The sequence below is a fragment of the Lethenteron reissneri genome, unplaced genomic scaffold (genome assembly GCF_015708825.2).
Source record: "Lethenteron reissneri isolate LAM-NWPU_2019-01 unplaced genomic scaffold, ASM1570882v1 scaffold_216, whole genome shotgun sequence".
Lineage (NCBI taxonomy): Eukaryota > Metazoa > Chordata > Hyperoartia > Petromyzontiformes > Petromyzontidae > Lethenteron > Lethenteron reissneri.
In genome coordinates this window covers 545,186-565,311 of record NW_026891738.1, presented here as the reverse complement: position 1 = coordinate 565,311, position 20,126 = coordinate 545,186, and the positions used below count along the sequence as shown (strand labels likewise).

Genomic DNA, 20,126 nt, shown 5'->3' with positions numbered 1-20,126 from the left:
AATACACACATAGACCATTCTTAATTAGTAATACAACATTTAACAATAATACGAATCAATTTATAATTCAATTGAATATTAAATGTTGTTTATAATCATAGCATAAAAAAGATATTCAGACAAATAATCAAAGTTCATCACCTATTTTAATGTCAAACATCTGTGAGAAATATAAAATAAATTAATTCCTTATACCTACCATGCTTATCTACGTTTTTCATAATAAAAATTTAATAAACATACAATTTCGATATTTTAAAATTGATTAAGCCGTTGCATGTTGAAATTTGGAATATAACAGTACGAAATTTCAGCCTTCAAAGGGCCCAAATTTCTCAAGGGACTATTGTGAAGTGTTTTAACTTACCATGCTATAACAATCAGCACTTAAGCCATGGCACCATAGCTAATGGATAAATCCTGCCCAGCTCCTGTGCTCAAGCTCCACACGTGGTTCTCATGCCACTTTGGCGAAACTTTTTTCCTCAAAAAACAACTTTCCAATTGAGAACGTTTTTGGCTGTATGTCAGTTCCCAATGCAAATGTTGATAAAACTCGGTTCTTAGCCAATGCTACACCGGCTCATGTATAGAAAAAGTGGTGCGGCTTTTGGAGTTGACAGATGGGGGAATACTATGAGGTCTGGTCTTAGAGATCGTGTGTCTACTGTGCAATTGCAGGATCTGGTAGAGGTTAAAAGTGGTGGTACTAAGGTGTGGTGGTATCAAGAGCTTTGACCGTGATGCCATCTTGATCTGAAAGCCAACGCTCTTTGTGCCAGAGTGAGTTAAGGCCACACACGCACACACTGTGTGCCCCTGCGCGAGAGTAGGGTGGTCTTAGGCACTTCTCAAAGCTACAATCACACTGGGGTCAACCGATCGCATAGGGATAATGTATTGGACATCACATTACATTATCCCAATGTGATATTGTACATTACATTATCCCTATGTGATAATGTAATGTACAGTACATTATCCATTGTAGTGGCTGCTGAAGTGGTGATGGACATTTCTTTTTCGGGGGCTTGTATACATTGATTATCATCACATGACCAACCATGACGGTTATTATGCATGTGCCGTCACTTGTGGTACTGGACTTAAGAGCACGGGCCTTTAGTCCTTGCCTCATGCAGGTGGTGAGCTGATGTTTAGGTTGGTTAATGGCAGCACCAATGGTATCACCATTTTTTATGTAACTTGCTATCTGCGTGCTGGCACATAATGGCATACTCTTCTTTAAATTAAAAAATGTGTACATCTGCTTGTAAGCTCATCATAACTATAGTATCATATTAACAATTATGTTTTGACTGCAGTCTCCCTAATTCTGTATTAAGTGTTTTTTTTCGAATGTGTAATCCACTTTGAAGTTGGGAATAGCAATTATGATAGGCATAACATTCTTTACAACGAAAATAAATATAAATTCATGAATACATAATACGATTACAATTTTGACTTAAAGCTTTTGTGACTGCAGGAATTCATATTATTTGGGTCTTACGGTAAAGTCACGTAGATAGTTCCAAAGAAAATAACAAAAAAATAACTAAAAACTACGACGTTTCGATCGAAACACAAGCGGTCGTCATCAGGAAAAGAGGGGTTAGCTTCTAAAGGCAAACATTTTGTAAAGGTTTTAGATGGGCGTAGCCCAAATGTCAGCAGAAAATGTAAATGTAAGTGGTGGGCAGCGAGTGTGGCTGTGGTGGGTTTTCCACCAATCATTGGTGCTGACATCTACCAAACTAAAGCTATCCATATATTTCGATTTAAAGCTTTCGTGACTGCAGGGATTCATCTTCTTGGTTCTTTCGGTAAAGTCACGTAGAAGGGAAGTAATAAAATAATCAAAAATAAAACATAATAAAATAAAATAATTCTCACGACGTTTCGGCTACAACGCAAGCAGCCGTCTTCAGGTGAAGAATGAGACACTGCCAAGCTAGGAGCTTATATATAAGCTGGGTTGGAGGTGGAAGAGCGCCTTAACAAAAAGAATGTGCATATCAAGAGGAATTTAGCATATTCATGGGAAATGCGTAGGAGGTGGGCGGGGGGGTATTAAAGTCATATTATGCCCATGCATTATGCAGGATCAGCAGCACCAGGGAGGGTGCAGGGAGTAGCATTAACAAAGGAAAGGAATGTTAATAGTATGTAGCTGCAGTTACTAAACAACCACGTAGAAAAACTAAAGTATAAACTACATAAAAACTAAAGTATAAACTGCATAGCACCATCAGTATATTTACTATACTCTACAATAAGCTGAGTTACTAACAGCAAGTAATACATTACAATTCTACGTAAAAATTATATAATATGCTTCCATCTAAACTTTATTCTCTTACATCACACGAGCATACACCGTACTATATACTGTCATAGATAAACCCAACATTAAATTATATACTGTATTGCTATAAACCACCTTATACATTTTAATATAACACTATTATTGTACCCACCCTAATGTGTATCACACTGCAATATGTTTACTATACAATTACGATGCTATATATTACTTTGTACATTGTATTAAGCATATAAATGTTATACTATTTGTTATTATACACTGTACCATTGACCGTCGTGTCAATGGGTGAGTCGTGGGGGAAAAACTTGCAGCGGAGCAAAGAATCCATTCCCTGCGGAGAATACAATGCCAGTGAGTGGAACGCGGTCTGAAAGTCACCGTAAACGTGAACACAATCAGTTAAGTTAATTGAGTCTCACCTTTCTGAAGAGATGCCGCGACACACCTCTTCGTCCCATTGTCTCTACTATCAACTCCCCCACCTATAAATTGGCTCGTTTTTTGTCTGAAATCCTACGGCCTTTCACTGGAAAAACCACCTCTGCGGTACTAAACTCTACTGACCTGGTATCGACAATCAAGGGGATTGCCCTGTCCCCAGACGACCTGCTTGTCAGTTTTGATGTGGTTTCCTTATTCACCAAGGTTCCTGTACCTGACACCATCGCAATCATTGAAGACTTGGTTCATCAAGGACTGAATGCTGGGGTACCACCCCTGGTGAGACACTGCTTGACCAATACATACTTCACCTGGAATGGAACTTTCTACAAGCAAACTGAGGGCACCCCAATGGGCTCCCCCCTATCTCCGGTTGTAGCCAACATCTTCATGGAGAAATTTGAGACTGACGCCATCCAGACTGCCACTCTACGCCCGACACTTTTGTCATCTGGCCACATGGCCGGCCTGCTCTAGACCAATTTCTCGACCACATCAATTCCATACACCCAGCCATCAGATTCACCATGGAAGTCGAAAAAGATGGCAAGCTACCCTTTTTGGATGTCCTAATTAAAAGGAGACCTGATGGTTCAATGAGCCACTCTGTCTACAGGAAAGCCACCCATACGGATGCTTACCTAAAACCGGATTCCCACCACCATCCATCCCAGAAGAATTCCCTCATCAAGACTCTATACCATAGAGCCCAATGCATCTCCGACCAGGAACACATTGCCAGTGAACTCAAACACGTACGCCAAGCTCTTAAGGCTAATGGTTACTCCGACTACACAATCCGCAAAGCCATCACTCCAACCATCAAGAAGGATCCTGTTGAGGAGCCTTTCAAGACCATCACCTTACCCTACATTGCTGGGGTCACAAAAAAGATCTCCAAAATCCTGATTAAACACAAGATCCAGGTCCGATTCAACACAGTACATAAAATCCGTGATCTGGTCCCGTCTGTAAAAGATGTGGTTCTAGACAAACAGTACCCTGGCGTCTACAAACTAAGTTGCCTCTGTGGTAGCAGTTACATTGGGGAAACCAAACGACATGTCTCGGACCGCATCCGTGAACATAAAGCAAACCTGAAACACGGTAGGACAAACACCTCAGCCGTGGCAGATCACTGTTACAACTCAGTGGGCTCACATGACATTGACTTCTCCAAGACAGAGGTTCTCTGCAAGCTATCTGGCTATCATGAGAGATTCGTTCATGAGGCGATCCACATATACAAACACAGAGACAATTTCAACCGAGAAGATGGATTCTGGCTTAGCAATCATTGGAAGGACGTAATTAACCATTTTGGATCTTAACTGATTGTGTTCACGTTTACGGTGACTTTCAGACTGCGTTCCACTCACTGGCATTGTATTCTCCGCAGGGAATGGATTCTTTGCTCCGCTGCAAGTTTTCCCCCCACGACTCACCCATTGACACGACGGTCAATGGTACAGTGTATAATAACAAATAGTATAGCATTTTAATGCTTAATACAATGTACAAAGTAATATATAGTATCGTAATTGTATAGTAAACATATAGCAGTGTGATACACATTAGGGTGGGTAGAATAATACATAGTGTTATATTAAAATGTATAAGGTATAGGGTTGTTTATAGCAATACAGTATATAATTTAAAGTTGGGTTTATCTATGGCAGTATATAGTACGGTGTATGCTCGTGTGATGTAAGAGAATAAAGTTTAGATGGAAGCATATTATATAATTTTTACGTAGAATTGTAATGTATTACTTTCTGTTAGTAACTCAGCTTATTGTAGAGTATAGTAAATATACTGATGGTGCTATGCAGTTTATACTTTAGTTTTTATGTAGTTTATACTTTCGTTTTTCTACGTGGTTGTTTAGTAACTGCAGCTACATACTATTAACATTCCTTTCCTTTGTTAATGCAACTCCCTGCACCCTCCCTTGGTGCTGCTGATCCTGCATAATGCATGGGCATAATATGACTTTGAAACCCCCCCGCCCACCTCCTACGCATTTTCCATGAATATGCTAAATTCCTCTTGATATGCACTTTTTTTTTGTTAAGGCGCTCTTCCACCTCCAACCCAGCTTATATATAAGCTCCTAGCTTGGCAGTGTCTCATTCTTCACCTGAAGACGGCTGCTTGCGTTGTAGCCGAAACGTCGTGAGAATTATTTTATTTTATTATGTTTTATTTTTATTATTTTATTACTTCCCTTCTACGTGACTTTACCGAAAGAACCAAGAAGATCTATCCATATATATAAACACAGACACAATTTCAACCGAGAAATTCGGTACAAACTGAGAAATCATTGGAACGACGTTATTAACCAGTTTAAGTCATAACTGGCTGTGATGTTCCCATTCTACCACCTTCCGATGTAAGTTGTTATTTTCGACTCTCTGATTTTTTTTTTACATTAACAGATTAAATTTCTTACACTAACACAGCCACCTCGCGTGCCATCCTCGAGGATGCTGCTCCACGATCTTCCATTAGCATGCTAATCTCTCACATTAATGTAATTGTAATGCGGGCGTAAACGGCCTCGCGGATATGACGTCACACGGGGGGGAGTTAGGTCACGTGGGAGAGAGGGATCAAGTCTTAAGGGGGAGAAACCGGAAGAGACGGGAGAGAGTTGGGGATTGAGATAGAGGGAGGCCACGCAGGGCGGAGATCGGAGAATGGCGAGATCGCCACACGGGGAGCGAGACTCGGCACCGTCGGCCAGCGGTGACCGAGCACGGAGCGCGAGCAGCAGCGGTGAAGCTGCTGTGAGGGCAGCCGGAGGTCTGCACGGGGAAACCAGCAGCAGTGGGGCTGCATCGGAGTGGGGAGAGGCTACGGGAGCGAGGGCAGCCTGGAGCTGCCGAGCGGAGAGGCTCTGAGCGAGGGCCGTGTGGGACAAGTGTAAAGGAACCCGAATAAAGGACAACGGAGACAGACACAGTGGACGAGTCCTTTATTACACTGGTGTCAGAAGTGAAACGGCATGTCAAAACAGCTCAGAAGAAAGAATATTCCTGCGCCATCATCTGCTACATCATCCGACGACGACGACCTTCCTCAGGCGGTGGACCTGCCTGCGATGGAGGAGGAAAGCCTTGCGGGACTGAGTGCGGGTCCGGGTATTCAAGATGTCGCCGCATTGGTGGACCCGTCTGCGCTGGAGGCAGATGGCGGTGCAGCTGGAGACGTTGAAAATCGTGCTGGCGCAGTTGTGTGAGCTCGTCACGCCGAGAACGCCGTTGGGGAGAGCCGATGGTGGTCCGCAGGCCAACGCCTTGCCTGCGCGGGCGGCGCCATCGGCCACGCGGCACGAAGACGCCATCTTGGGCGTGGCGGGAGAAGAACGGTGGGAAGCCGCCATCTTGCGCTCTCCGCGGCGGGAGGCCGCCATCTTGAACACGTTGCGATGCGACGCCATTTTGAATATGCCGCCGGATGAGTCATCGGCTGAGGATGGCGCGCCAAGGAGTCGCAGTCGTCATCTTACAACTGTTAAGGAATTCTCCATCGGAGGCGATTGGAGTGCTTTCGCCTGCAGATTTTTGGCGGCGGTACGCTCTGCAAGGTGGACTGACACTGAGGCATTGGAAGTTCTACCGACTCTTCTCGACGACGAGTCGGTGAGGTTCTTTCGTTCTATAAAGGCCGAGAAGAAGAAAACATTGAGAGGAGTTTTCGACGAGATGGCAGATGCATACGAGCCACCGGATGATGCTCATCGCCGGTTTGTTCAACGACAGCGAGCACCCGAGGAGTCGCCGGTGGCATACAGGGGTGCGGTGTTGGAGTTGGCCATGGCCGCATACCCGGAGACGGAGCCTGACCTGCTCGAACCTCTCATCTTGGGTAAGATGCTCGAGCTGTCCCGGAATTTGGGGATTCCTATGACTGTGTGTGGCCACGAAAAGCTGACATCCCGGGCGGCCGCTAAGTGTCTGGATGCCCAATTCAACCTGCGCCGTTGGAGGCAAGTCACGGCGTGGACGGGGGGGCCCATCGTCGAAGGGGGTGCCGTGGGTTGGGATCCCAAGAAAGCGGTGTACGTGCCTGACGGGGGGGGCCCGCAGGAGCTGACAGCCGCCTCTGCTCCGTGGTCGGGCCGCAGTGGGCCGGGGCCGCGAGCTGCGCCGCCGACACGGGCGCGTCGGGACGGGGGGCTTGCGGCGAGGCGCAACGACATCGACTGCTTCAGCTGCGGGCGTAAGGGCCATTACGCCAGGGACTGCTGGGCCCGTGTCCCTGGTCCGCCCCAGCAGGAGGCCTCGTCAACGGACAAGCCGCGGAAGGATCCTCCAGGACAGGCAAGTCGGTGCGCACCAGACACCTGGCAAGGCTTGACACCTCACTCATCACCGTTGTTGTGCGATCTGGGTGTTGTTAACAACGGGCGGCCATCGACTGGGCCATGTCACTCGGTAACGCAGTGGCGTAAATTGGCACGGCGGGTCGTCGCGGCCGCTGCTGGTTTGTCCACTGTACCTGGTTCGATACAAGGGGTGGACGTGCGTATTTTGGTGGATTCTGGGGCGTCCGCGACCATTATATCGGATGTCATTTTCCATCTGTTGGGCATCCCACCAGAGGCCGTGCGTCCGGTTTACGGGTCGTGCGTCGCTGCAAACGGGGGTAGCATGGGCATTGTGGGCCAGGTGGACGCTAACATATCTATCGGGGGAGTGTCGGCCTCGGGAATTGTGTTAATTTCGAGGTCTCTTGCAGTTCCTTGTTTGTTGGGAACTGATTTTCTGGCCAAGATGCCCATTCTGATTAGAATAAATGAAAACTGCATCGAATTGCCGGGTGGCCATAAGATTTCGTTTCTGCCGTCGCCCTGGGGGCGACCTGCTCTGGTCGCCCAGGTGCAGGCGCTGTCCGAGGTATCTGTTGACATTCCACCTGGCTCACAGATGCTTATCCCCTTGCGATATCGGAAGCCTGTGCCTGGTCGGCAAGGTGCAATTGGGGTTTTGTTGTCGCCGTCCGCCACCATAACGGGCGGATCGGCGCTGGTGGGGGCGCAAACTATTGTCCTGCCGGACCAGCAGCCATTTTTGCAGGTGCTTAATGCGAGTACCGAAAGTGTATGTGTTCCGGCTGGTACAGTTGTGGCACATGCCACTACGGCGTTTACGGCACAGGATTATCTGGGCAGCCAGGGCGTGGTTGCTGGGGTTTCAGGGCCGGGTGCTGCGGATAATCGCTGGATCGCCGAATTGTGTGGGGAAAATCCTTCCCTTTCCGGGGACCAACGTTGTGCGATTCGTAAATTGTTATTAAGTTATTCGGATGTGTTCAGCTCCGACGATTTGGATTTGGGACGCACCTCGTTGCTTTACCATCATATTGACACAGGGGACGCTGCCCCTATTCGGTTAAACTCACATCGGATGAGTCCGGCCGAGCGAGAACACGTTCGAGGGGCAGTGGATGACATGTTGGCTGCGGACATAATATCTCCATCTAACAGCCCATGGGGCGCGCCTGTTGTTTTGGTTAAGAAGAAGGACGGCAAATTGCGATTTTGTGTAGATTTCCGGAAATTGAATAAGATATCTGTGGCAGATGCGTACCCCCTGCCGCGTATGGACGACTCCCTCGATGCCTTGTCGGGGGCGAAGTTTTTTTCTACGCTAGATCTCTCTTCGGGATTCTGGCAGCTTCCCCTTGACGAGCCCTCGCGGGAGAAGACTGCTTTCCGTACGCCGCAGGGGTTATTCCAATTTAATTGTCTTCCGATGGGGTTGAATGCTGCCCCTGCCACATTTCAAAGGTTGATGGAGCTGGTGTTAACGGGGTTGCAGTGGGAGACATGTCTGATATATTTAGACGATATTATCGTTTTCAGCCGCACATTTGATGAACATTTACTGCGGTTGGAGGCTGTGTTCGCCAGGATGCGTTCCGCTAATTTGAAATTTAAGCCTAAGAAATGTCACCTACTGCAACGGTCCGTGCGTTACTTGGGGCATATCGTGAGTGCGGACGGGGTGGCTACGGATCCAGACAAAACAGCGTGCGTCCGTGACTGGCCTACCCCGGCCACGGTGGGGGATGTGCGTCGGTTTTTGGGGTTTGCCTCCTATTATCGGAGGTTTGTTCCGAATTTTGCGACGATCGCGAGGCCCTTGCACCTCCTTACGGGTAAAGGACGGAAATTTGGTTGGGGACCGCCAGAAGAGGCGGCTTTTCAAGGCCTGCGCGATCTATTGGCTACGGCGCCGACGTTGGATTATCCAGATTTTGATCACCCCTTCATTCTGGATACGGACGCGAGTGACACGGGCATTGGGGCGGTGTTGTCTCAGTCCAAAGGTGGTGTGGAGCGCGTGGTGGCGTACGGTAGCCGGGTTTTGTCTCCTGCAGAAACCCGCTACTGCGTCACTCGCAGGGAACTTTTGGCTGTTGTTTTTTTTCTCCGCCAATTTCGACCGTATCTCTACGGTCGTTCGTTTATTGTGCGCACGGATCATGCGGCCTTGCAGTATGCTCTTAAGATGGACCAACCATCCGGCCAGTTGGCGCGTTGGTTGGACACGCTGCAAGAATTTTCCTTCCAAATTCACCAGCGGAAGGGGGTGCGTCACGCGAATGCGGACGCGCTTTCTAGGTTGCCGCAGCGATCCCCTTGCGCGTGCGCGTCTGGGACGCATAGGTGTGCGCCCATTCAGCCTCCCCCTCAGCCGGTTGCGTTGGCAGTCGAGGTGTCTGATGCTCCTATGGAGCCGGGACCGGCTGATGGGGTTTTGAATCTTCCAAGGGCTGTGTGGATTCGGGAACAAATGTTGGACGATTCATTGGTGTCTTTACGGAAGCGGCCTGCGAAGGAGAGTGGGGGTCCGGGTATGGCCGGTGTGCCGGAAACCGCTCTCCGCGATGGTTTGCTCATGTCGAGGAAAGGATTACAGGAACGCTGGCGTCTAGTGGTACCGGCATCCTTGCGGTACGAATTGATTAGGACTCTGCATTGTGACACGCTTTTACATCTGGGGGTGCAGAAGACCCTATTGACGTTGCAGCGAAATGACTTTTGGCACGGCATGGCGACGGATGTCGTCGGGCACGTTCGCGCATGTCCCGATTGTGCCTGGCGAAAACCACCTAAACATCCATATGTGCCGCCGATACAGTCTATTCAGGTGTCTCGAGCTAATGAATTGGTGGCGCTGGACATTTTGGGGCCCTTCCCGCCATCCGCGAAGGGTAATAAATACTTGCTGGTTGGGGTGGAGTACCTCTCCCGCTGGCCGATGGCCTGGCCGTTGCCCGACCAGTCGGCGGCGTTTATTACAGACGCCTTTCTATTTGGGTACGTTATGGACAAGGGGGCGCTGGAGAGGCTCCTCACTGACCAAGGCCGAAATTTTTCTTCTAAATTGTTGGGGGAAGTGTGCGCGGCTCTTGGAACTAAGAAAATACGGACATCTCCCTACCACCCGCAAACGGATGGTATGGTCGAACGGCTAAATCGGACTTTGTCCGCCATGTTGTGTCACACGGTGAGTGAACAACAATCAGATTGGGATTTGCATATCCCTGGGGTACTTTCGGCATACCGGATGACGCCGCATGCGGCTACAGGATATTCGCCGTTTTTCCTTATGTACGGTCGTGAAAACGTGCCGCCGATGGATGTGCAGTTGGGAACTGGAGTGAGGAGACCTGCTAAGCCTCTTCCTGATTACATTCAGGACACCGTTCACCGTGTTACTGAGGCGCGGGAAGGGGCCCGCATGGCTACGGCCAAAGCCCAGGCCCGGAACGAGCGGTGTGCTCGACGCTCTAAGGGGGAGTGCCCCTGGAAGGTTGGGGACCTGGCCTGGCTCCATTGCCCACAGGTGCGGCCGGGTACCTCTCCTAAATTACATAAACCATGGCAAGGGCCGGTTCGCCTCATCTAGGTTCCCAACCCACAGTCGGCGCGTGTTCGGGTTGGATCTCGGCGTTGGTTCGTTCACACGTCTCGCTTGAAACCATATGTGGCCCCTCTACCTGCTGCGTCATCTCCTGATGTTGCCTTGCCGGGGTCTGTTGCTGCCGACTCATCCTTGCCTGTGCCTGTTGATCATGCAAGAGCGCCTGTCGTGCCTGTTACAGACAAGCCGGCCGTGACACCGCAGGGGACGAGGGGCTCTGCTCGGGGGGTGCCTGCCAGGGCTGCGGGAACTCTGAGCCCCGCAGCCTATCCGACCCCGCTGCGGACAAAATTGCGGGACACCTCCGACGCTGAGCCTTCGGGGATACTGGACCGGGACGTCGGCGGGCCTCCAATAGCGACAGGAGGACTTCATCCTGTCGCTCCTAAAACCCCGTCACGTTCCCGGTCTGCGGGAGCACCGCCGACCGTCCGGGACGGGCCGGCGACCCGCACACGCTCGAAATCTCTTACATTTCGTTGAATTTTATTGTTGTGTTCTGTTCTTACTGTTATATTTATTGTATGCTTCGTTGTCCTTCAATGTGTCTCGGTCATGTTCGCTCGCATTACTTGTTGTTGTTATTGTTCAGCCGAGGTCGGCTGAATTTTTCTCTACGGGGGAGGGTGGTGTAATGCGGGCGTAAACGGCCTCGCGGATATGACGTCACGAGGGGAGGAGTTAGGTCACGTGGGAGAGAGGGATCAAGTCTTAAGGGGGAGAAACCGGAAGAGACGGGAGAGAGTTGGGGAATGAGATAGACGGAGGCCACGCAGGGCGGAGATCGGAGAGTGGCGAGATCGCCACACGGGGAGCGAGACTCGGCACCGTCGGCCAGCGGTGACCGAGCACGGAGGGCGAGCAGCAGCGGTGAAGCTGCTGTGAGGGCAGCCGGAGGTCTGCACGGGGAAACCAGCAGCAGTGGGGCTGCATCGGAGTGGGGAGAGGCTACGGGAGCGAGGGCAGCCTGGAGCTGCCGAGCGGAGAGGCTCTGAGCGAGGGCCGTGTGGGACAAGTGTAAAGGAACCCGAATAAAGGACAATGGAGACAGACACAGTGGACGAGTCCTTTATTACATAATGAATGAGTGACTTTCATGACACGTCGTATAGAGGGTACTTCTTCTTTATTTCTCTCACTGGGTATAACACAGGCCAACACTGGTTCTTCTTCACCTGAATATAACTCTAGACAATTATATCTCTACTGGCTACATACACAGCGGATTACTCGGCATGGTCCCCTCGTCCTCACTTGTCTCCGCCGCTAACTGGCGGCCTGACAATGAAGGCGATAGAACCCACGCAGGAGATCTTCCACGTTGCCGGACGACGGAGAAAGATGTCGGTGAACAACGACACAGCCAGGACCCAGGACCCCACACGTGCCCTGAGCTCTGGGTCCACTCTCCCTTATATTCCCCCAGGCATGGCTAAGCCCCGCCTCTGGCCACGCCCTCTCATGGAACCCTTGAACAGGTTCCCGGAGCATCTTTTCTAACCCCACCTGTTACGTTTACCCCAGATACGCGTCCTTCTTTTATTGAATGTTACTTCTGTGCCCGTACCTGTGAATCCCTTCCAGGGCCAGCAGATGTCACCCTGTCATGTCAGCAGGTGTAACCCTGTCATTACATTAATATAGCCACCTTGGCACGCTCGCCGTGGAGGATGTTCGGCGACTTTTTTTACCTGGCAGCCCTTTGATTGGTGGAAATCTCACCACCCCCACAGTCGCTGCACACCACTTACATTGGCTGCTGACATTTGGGATACGTCCATTTCAAACCTTTATAAACGGTTGTCTTTAGAAGCTAACCCCCCATTTAATGATGACGACCGCTTGTGTTGCGATCGACACGTCGTAGTTTTTTGTTATTCTTTGTAATTGTGTTTGGACCTATCTATGTGACTTTACAGAAAGACCCAAAGAATATGATTTCAATTATTTGTGTACTACAATTGCATAATTAAACATGCCATTTACATGACAGAGATACTCCAGTCGTGATGCCAACAGCAACCTTAATCTTCAGAATGCAAGTGCCAGAGTTGACCATCTCATGGACTCACCTCTCTCTTGCTCAGAGCACAAAAGAGGCTGGAACCTTCTTCTTGACCCTCTTTATAGACAAACAAGGGTGTGGTGGAGTTGCATTGTGTCTAGCTTGAAAATATAAACAAACCAAACACGTGATTAATTATTTTCACCATACACTACAAAACAACCAAAATTTCACATAGCTGTGAACTATGCATTGGTTTACTGACTCACATAGACTTTCATTTAAAGGTTATTACAACAACATACACATTTATACAGCATCTAAATATAAGTAAATCTCAACAAAACCATTAAAACTGGATGAATCCCAAAAGCATGGTGGGAGGTGTTGGTCATTGCAATACTCAAACCCGGCAAACCAACCGATGACCTGGGAAGCTATGGGCTAATATTACTCATGTGAAAGACCTACAAACTCTTGGAAGGCATCATCCTCCAGAGGATCAGCCCCTCGTCGAGTGAGTGAGCCCCAAAGATCAAGCGGGATGTGTGGACTTCTCATCGGACTATAACACAGCCTGGATTAAGGACTTGATGTGGAAGCTCAGAAGGACCATTCCTTGCCTGAAAACAATCCTCGTGATATGGACGGTGCTGATCAATAGGTCTCTGCATGTCTATATGAGCAACAAAGCCAGCTCACCCTGGCTCCTTATTGTATATACAGTCGACCCTTCTGCATCGCGACTTTCCCCATCGCGGTTTCGATATATCGCGGGGTCAGCATAAGAAATAAAATGAGAATTCTTTTGGGGAGTTTTTGGGAGTTTAGCAAAAACCGAAGACGACATGCGAAGGTGAGCAAATGACACACAAATAGTTTAGTAACTCACAAATGCATCAAATATATGCATAATATCAATGTATTTATTGTTTAAAACCATAAATATACACAATTTTTGTTTAAGTAAAATTTTGTGAAAAGTTAGTTTGCGCGTTGGTTTGGAGGATGCCAAGCTTGTCTACGGCAGCCTCTCGCGTGATATCTCACAGCCCCGCCCAAGGGGACCAAACATTTTACGCGTTTTTTACAGATCGCGGGGGGGGGGGGCCTGCGCCCCTAACCCCTGCGATGTGAAAGGGTCGACTTAGGGCTGAACGATGAATTGATTTCAAATCGAAATTAGCAAATCGCAAAAGCTGCGATTTTTGGCGATTTGAAAAGCCCTATTACATTCTTATTGAAATTGTTTATATATTTATTATTATTACTTTATTTATTTAACTTACCAATTGTTCTATGTTTCATTGTTCTATTTGAATTAAAACATTTTTATAAATACACTAGCGGTAAGTACCTGGCGTTGCTCAGGCGTAAAAGGCAGACACACACATGGACTTACACACAGACATTGACCCACACACATAGAAAAACATCGACTTAGACGCACACAGACACATATATGGTTAAACCCAGGATGAATCGTAGGCAGGCCAGCCTAAATGTTTCTAACCGGCGAAGATGTTCTATTAGGGGGATGTACGTTTAGCAAGCGTAGAGAAGGGAGAGAATTACCGTGGCCGAGAAGACCTGGAGCTTCATGCGGAGCGAGAAACCAGGTAGCTTCCACACAGCGTAACGCAGCTGATTAAAAGATAATGGCTCTCGACTGACTTAGAGTGAGACCTCTGCTGTTAAACCGGAGCCGGTCATGAGCACACTGGCCAGGTATGGGAATCTCGGAAATCTCTCCACAATTGCCGCATCACCAATTGTGAGTTGTGGGGGTGGATTGTTCGATGGTACAAAATTCCCAGGCAGGTGCTTAGTTTTGGTGAGGCTGATGGTAAGGCCCCACCTCTTAGTGGCAAGCTCCAGGTTCAGCAGCAGTGAGCAGCAATCACCAGAGCATCGGCATACATAACATGGTTGAGCAATAGGGAGGCATCCATTGACCACACCCGGGCATCGATCAGCCTCCCATTGTATCTGCACCATAAGGTAATTCCTCGGGTACAGTCATTGAAGACTTCACAAACTACGTGGTCAAAAGATATGTTAAATAATGTGGGAGCCAGAGGACATCCCTGTCACACCCCAAGGTGTAGAGGGAATGGCTTTGACTGACGGCCACGTAGTTTGACGCGGGGCCGCTCACCATCATGAAGGTCCTTAAGGACCGTGAGCAAAGTTTGAGGGACTCCGAAAGCATGAAAAACAACCCAGAGGCCAGGCCTACTGATGGTATCATAGGCCTTGAGCAGGTCAATAAAGCACATACACTCACTCACACGCACACATGGACCTACAGACACGCAAAGATATGGACTTACACTGACTGACATGGAGCCATGCCCACAAAGTGACTAACACAGACGCCCATGGACTGACACACACAGATATGCACTTTAGATACACACACATGGAGTTACACACACATATATCGACGTACACACATACAGCGACTCACACACACACATCGACTCACACACAGACAAATGTGGACTCACACATTGATGTAAACACACATTTACTTACACATACACATATCGACTAAGACACACACACATGGACTTATACACACATACATAGACTGACAAACACATTGCCCTACACACACATTAACATATGGATTGTGACACACAGACATCTACTTTAGATACACACACATGGATTAAGACACACACATCGACTGACACACGTAGACACACAAACGCACATTGACTTACACACTCAGATGGAGCCATGTACGCACATCGACTCATACACACGCATTCACTTAGACACACACACATGGAGTGAAACACACAGGTGTGGACTTACACACACATGTGGACTAACACACACAGCGACTGATACGCGCACAAATGGACTGACACACACACACAAACACTTGTATGTACGCACACATGGGGCGTTGTCCGTTTGAAAAACACAGACACACACATGGACTTACACACAGACATGGAGCCACACATAGAAACCCATCGACTCACATGCACAGAAACATTATCATTGCAATATTTGTAAACTTATTTGTTTAATAATAGTAAACAATAAACCTTCAATTCTTAGCGAAAGATGCAAGAAAATTGTACTTTACATTGGCGTGGTGACGCCTCGTCCCGTGCAGAGCCCGCGGCCTCGCCTAGATTGGCAAGCCGGAGGAGGTGAGACATTGTCAGGCTGTGGGCTGGGCCGCTACTCCCGCCCCCCTCACCATCCCCCCGTCCGAGGCAGAATAATACAGTACTATGTAAGCGCTTTAATAAGATTAAATTCATATCTAACGACTTTATAGCAGTAACTGCACGCATTGGGGTGGTGGGGGGGGGGAGAGGACATCACACAGTGAAGAGAAATCAACAGCGTGATGTGTATATCTATTCCATGTTAATCGCGTAAAATAAAATGTCCGCCGTGAGCTGGAGGCAACGCGAATCACTTGGTAGGGTCCGCACCCCCCACGCAATTGTCGTGAGTTGGTACGGTCGATGTCGCGCAATAAGTAAATAATTAAAATAAGAATGGCACTAATTCGTTGATTAAACGACTTTACAATTTACGGACGTGAAAACAGAATAGCCTATTCCCACCACGGGGCTTAGGGCGTACCGGCTGGCAATTTTTTTCGGTCTTAAACCCCACCGTCCGAGAGCCAAATCCCACGCAAGCGCGAGCGCACGGAGACTTTTATATATAAGAAGAATAAGAAGAGAAAGATGTTGGAAGCAATTCATATATTTTAAGTTATCATCCTTGCATTAGACTATATAGAGCAGTTCATATTTGATGGTATCATCTGGTATTGCTCCATCACATGTTTTAAATGTATTAACACAGTGAATATTAAACTGAAGCTTGACTTAAACAATGTAATCGCAAATCGAATCGCAATTGCAACATGTCAGAAAAATCGTAATTAGATTTTTTCCCCAAAACGTTCAGCCCGAGATGGACTGTATGCCTGTTATAATATTTTTTTATATGTCTTGTCTATTTTGAATGTCGCAGTTTCTGCCAGACAAATATGCGTTCACTGCATGCCAGAAGTCGGAAAAACCAGATGGCGAAGCCACAACAGCATTAAAATGAGAAGTGGGTAAACAGAATAAATGAGACATCGATCAAATGGGTATTATGAGAATAACCAGAGCTGAGGAGGGCCTAGAAGATGCAGTACATTTTGCTTCCTGGGAATTAACCTAACTCGTGTAGTGAAGGAGGAAGTAGTTCATGACAGCCAATAGAGGAATAACTCTTGCATGGGCAAGGAGTGACCCAGGGAAATTTCTGAGAGAGAATATACGCAAGGGTGTACCCATGCAAAACACCATAAGCTCGCTGCTCACCAAAGGGCAAATCCAGGGCAGAGAGACAAGTATGCCCCTTGCCGTTTCACTCTCTGAATTAACAAACCCTGGTGCCTGGAAAGTTGACACGTTCAAATGCCAACCATGCATATGAACATTCTTAAACATCATGGTATTAAAATTACCTTTGGTGATAGGATATATTGTTAAGTGACAATACAGCACATAGTCAGGGGGTTGTGAATACGACTAGTTACATGTTCTATGAACATCCACTTATCAATACATAAGTGCCATGAGATCTGGGTTAAGCATATAAACTTGATGATGACGTATGGAAGTTTTGTATTGAAGTCTTGAACCGAAGGATCATTCAGAAAATATACGTAATACGAATAACGTATATTCTCCACGACAAAATTGCAGGTATTCCAGGGGTATAACCAGAGCCTGCCAACCGCCTTTGTCTTCCCAGTGACTGTCATTGCATGCTGCACCAGGAATTAATTTTAAGGATGAGTCGACCTAACGAGGGAGGAAAGCCGTTTCACAATTAACATGGCATGGCTACAGACACACACAACACCTAGGGGCAATTAAGTGTGTCTGTGCTCACACATATCGTAGGATGACCTCCGAAGGGAAGAGTTTGATAGGGGTTATGACATTAAGTACCATGATGTCTGCGGAGCCAGAACCAGGGATGATCTCAGGCTGACCCGATGGATGCACCACGTGTGCAAAAGTGGTAGGAGAATGTCGGGCGGTAATGTATACTAGGTAATTAATCACATGAGCTAGAAATTACATACAACGAGCACACAATCATATTAGTCAGTTCTGCACTGGCAGACTCCGGGACTTTCTCTCGTGACTGGCAACAGAGTTCAGTTCCTGCCGAGGCACACGACGTGTCACGAGAAGGATTCTATTACGTTTTTTCGTTTGTTTTGGGCCGCTTGCAGAGCCAAGGACTGCGCCTGTAGTGTTGCAATATGTTATGTGGTAGAAGAAAATTGTTAATGAGAGCACCCTAGTGGTGAGGTCGTCTTATACAGCCCTTTTCATGCCACTGTCGTTCGATGGAATGTTCTGTTAAATACTGCACATTCATTGGAAAGGGCGCAGCCTGAAGTGCAACACATACAGGTTTCCCTCGCTTTGTGGTTGTAGATGTGTTCCAAGAAAAAAAGGCACACAAACCGAAACCACACAGGACAGCTTACCTGCCAAACAGTTCATAGAGTACACACACACACAATGTTGTTCCACGTCCGATCACGAAACCGTATATGAGTGAATTTAAATTGCATATAGAGATTTTTGGGTAGAAATACATTCGTCCAAAATACATGATATTAAAACAAACCGAACCCGCATAAAGTGAGAGAAACCTGCACTGACTAGCGGCAACCTTAGTCTACAGGCTCTCTGTTATGTAGGCTAGCCGTAGTCTCAAGCCGCACCTCACCATAATAATATCTCTTGTAATTTCTCATTTACTTGATACAGCTGTCGTGCTGTGACGGTTCCACCTGAAGACGGAAGCTTGTGTTGCCTCCGAAACGTCGTGATTTTTATTTTTATTTTATTTTTATTTTACTTTTATAAATTTTTATTTTTATTTTTCACCTACGTTACTTTACCGAAAAATCCTAAATAATAGTAGATAATGCGTTTGATAAATCAAGACTATTAAGGGTGTCGCTAATATAGTAATAGGTTTTACCCTTTCAACTGGTACAAAAACTGACACCTTTATACAAGGCAAAATGTTTGCAATAACCACAACACAAGCAGTCAAAATGCAAACAAAAGGAAACAACTCTGATAATGATGATATGCAACGTCCTTGAAGTTGATTGGTCCACACCCGAGACAGCTTTTCTTAGAGCCTAGTCTCCATTGGTGTTGGACCAGATGACGCCAAAAGGCGAACAACTCAAAAACAGTGCACTATCAGAGTATGGAAAGCTCGGGGTAAGCATTTACACTATGAGACATCTCCTTTACCAGTGGCAATATATAGTAATAGGTTCTTACCCTTTCAACTGGTAAAAAAACTGACACCTTTATAAAAGGCATCATGTTTGCAATAACCACAACACAAGCAGTCAAAATGCAAACAAAAAGAAACAACTCTGATAATGATAATGATATGCACTGTCCTTGAAGTTGATTGGTCCACACCCGAGACAGCTTATCTTAGAGCCTAGTGTTGAGTTGTACGCCTTTTGGCGTCATCTGGTCCAACACCAATGGAGACTACACATCATTATCATTATCATATTTGTTTCTTTTTGTTTGCGTTTTGACTGCTTGTGTTGTGGTTATTGCAAACATGATGCCTTGTATAAAGGTATCAGTTTTTGTCCCAGCTGAAAGGGTAAAAACCTATTACTATATTTTGCCACTGGTAAAGGAGATGTCTCATGGTGTCGCTAATGTTGTGTTTGGGCTAAGTATAGTATTACAAACCAACATCAAGGTTCGCGTAAGTGCAAGTGTTCAGGCAAGATTAATGTTTGACGTATTTTTAAAACGTTATTTTTTTTTTGCCTAGACTGTTTTTGTGTGTTTGCATGCAGTCCGATATTACAGGGCCATTCGTTCAACTTATTTAACATCGCTAACCCATTAGACATTAACATGCAGTTAAATATGGTATTATTTTTTCAACATAGCCTGTTAACATACCTGATTTACAATACCCAGCCTATATTAACCACACATAGTCTATACAATGTACGTTCTAACATCTATGCCGTATATAATTTACCTGTAACTGATTTCAATAGTTATAGCCTATTACTGGCCAATGTGCAGACGACTTGCATCTCGTATAATACTCACGACGTTCAGGTGATGAAGAGCCGTAGGGCGCAAGTCATTCGCTCCGTCTCTTCTGCTCTCTGGATTCACCCCGGCTTTATATTCAGATTCACAAGAAGGTGGAGCTTCCCAGACTCCACCCAGTGCTTGATAATAACGAATGCGCGTGTGTGCCTGTGTGCGAGAGACATAACGCGTGTGTGGACGTGAAATAAAGATTGTGAGCGTATGCCCTTTGAGTTGTTAAATATTGCATGTTACCTAGG

At 47.0% G+C, this 20,126-nt stretch overlaps 1 protein-coding gene across 3 annotated transcripts in view; it reads right to left on the bottom strand.

Annotated features, from left to right (window-relative positions):
- LOC133339748 (interferon-induced very large GTPase 1-like) overlaps positions 1-19,925 on the bottom strand; it is a 30,882-nt gene extending 10,957 nt beyond the window's left edge. Inside the window, exons 1-3 of one of the 3 annotated variants that reach the window (XM_061547915.1) lie at positions 19,882-19,904; positions 15,819-15,863; positions 12,783-12,876 (exon numbers count right to left, since the gene is read on the bottom strand). The gene's annotated coding sequence lies outside the window, so the exon portion shown is untranslated. Of the gene's footprint in view, positions 1-12,782; positions 12,877-15,818; positions 15,864-19,881 lie in introns of all 3 variants that reach the window. The other 2 variants (XM_061547913.1, XM_061547914.1) reach the window with 2 other exon arrangements.
- Positions 19,926-20,126: the final 201 nt, after the last annotated feature.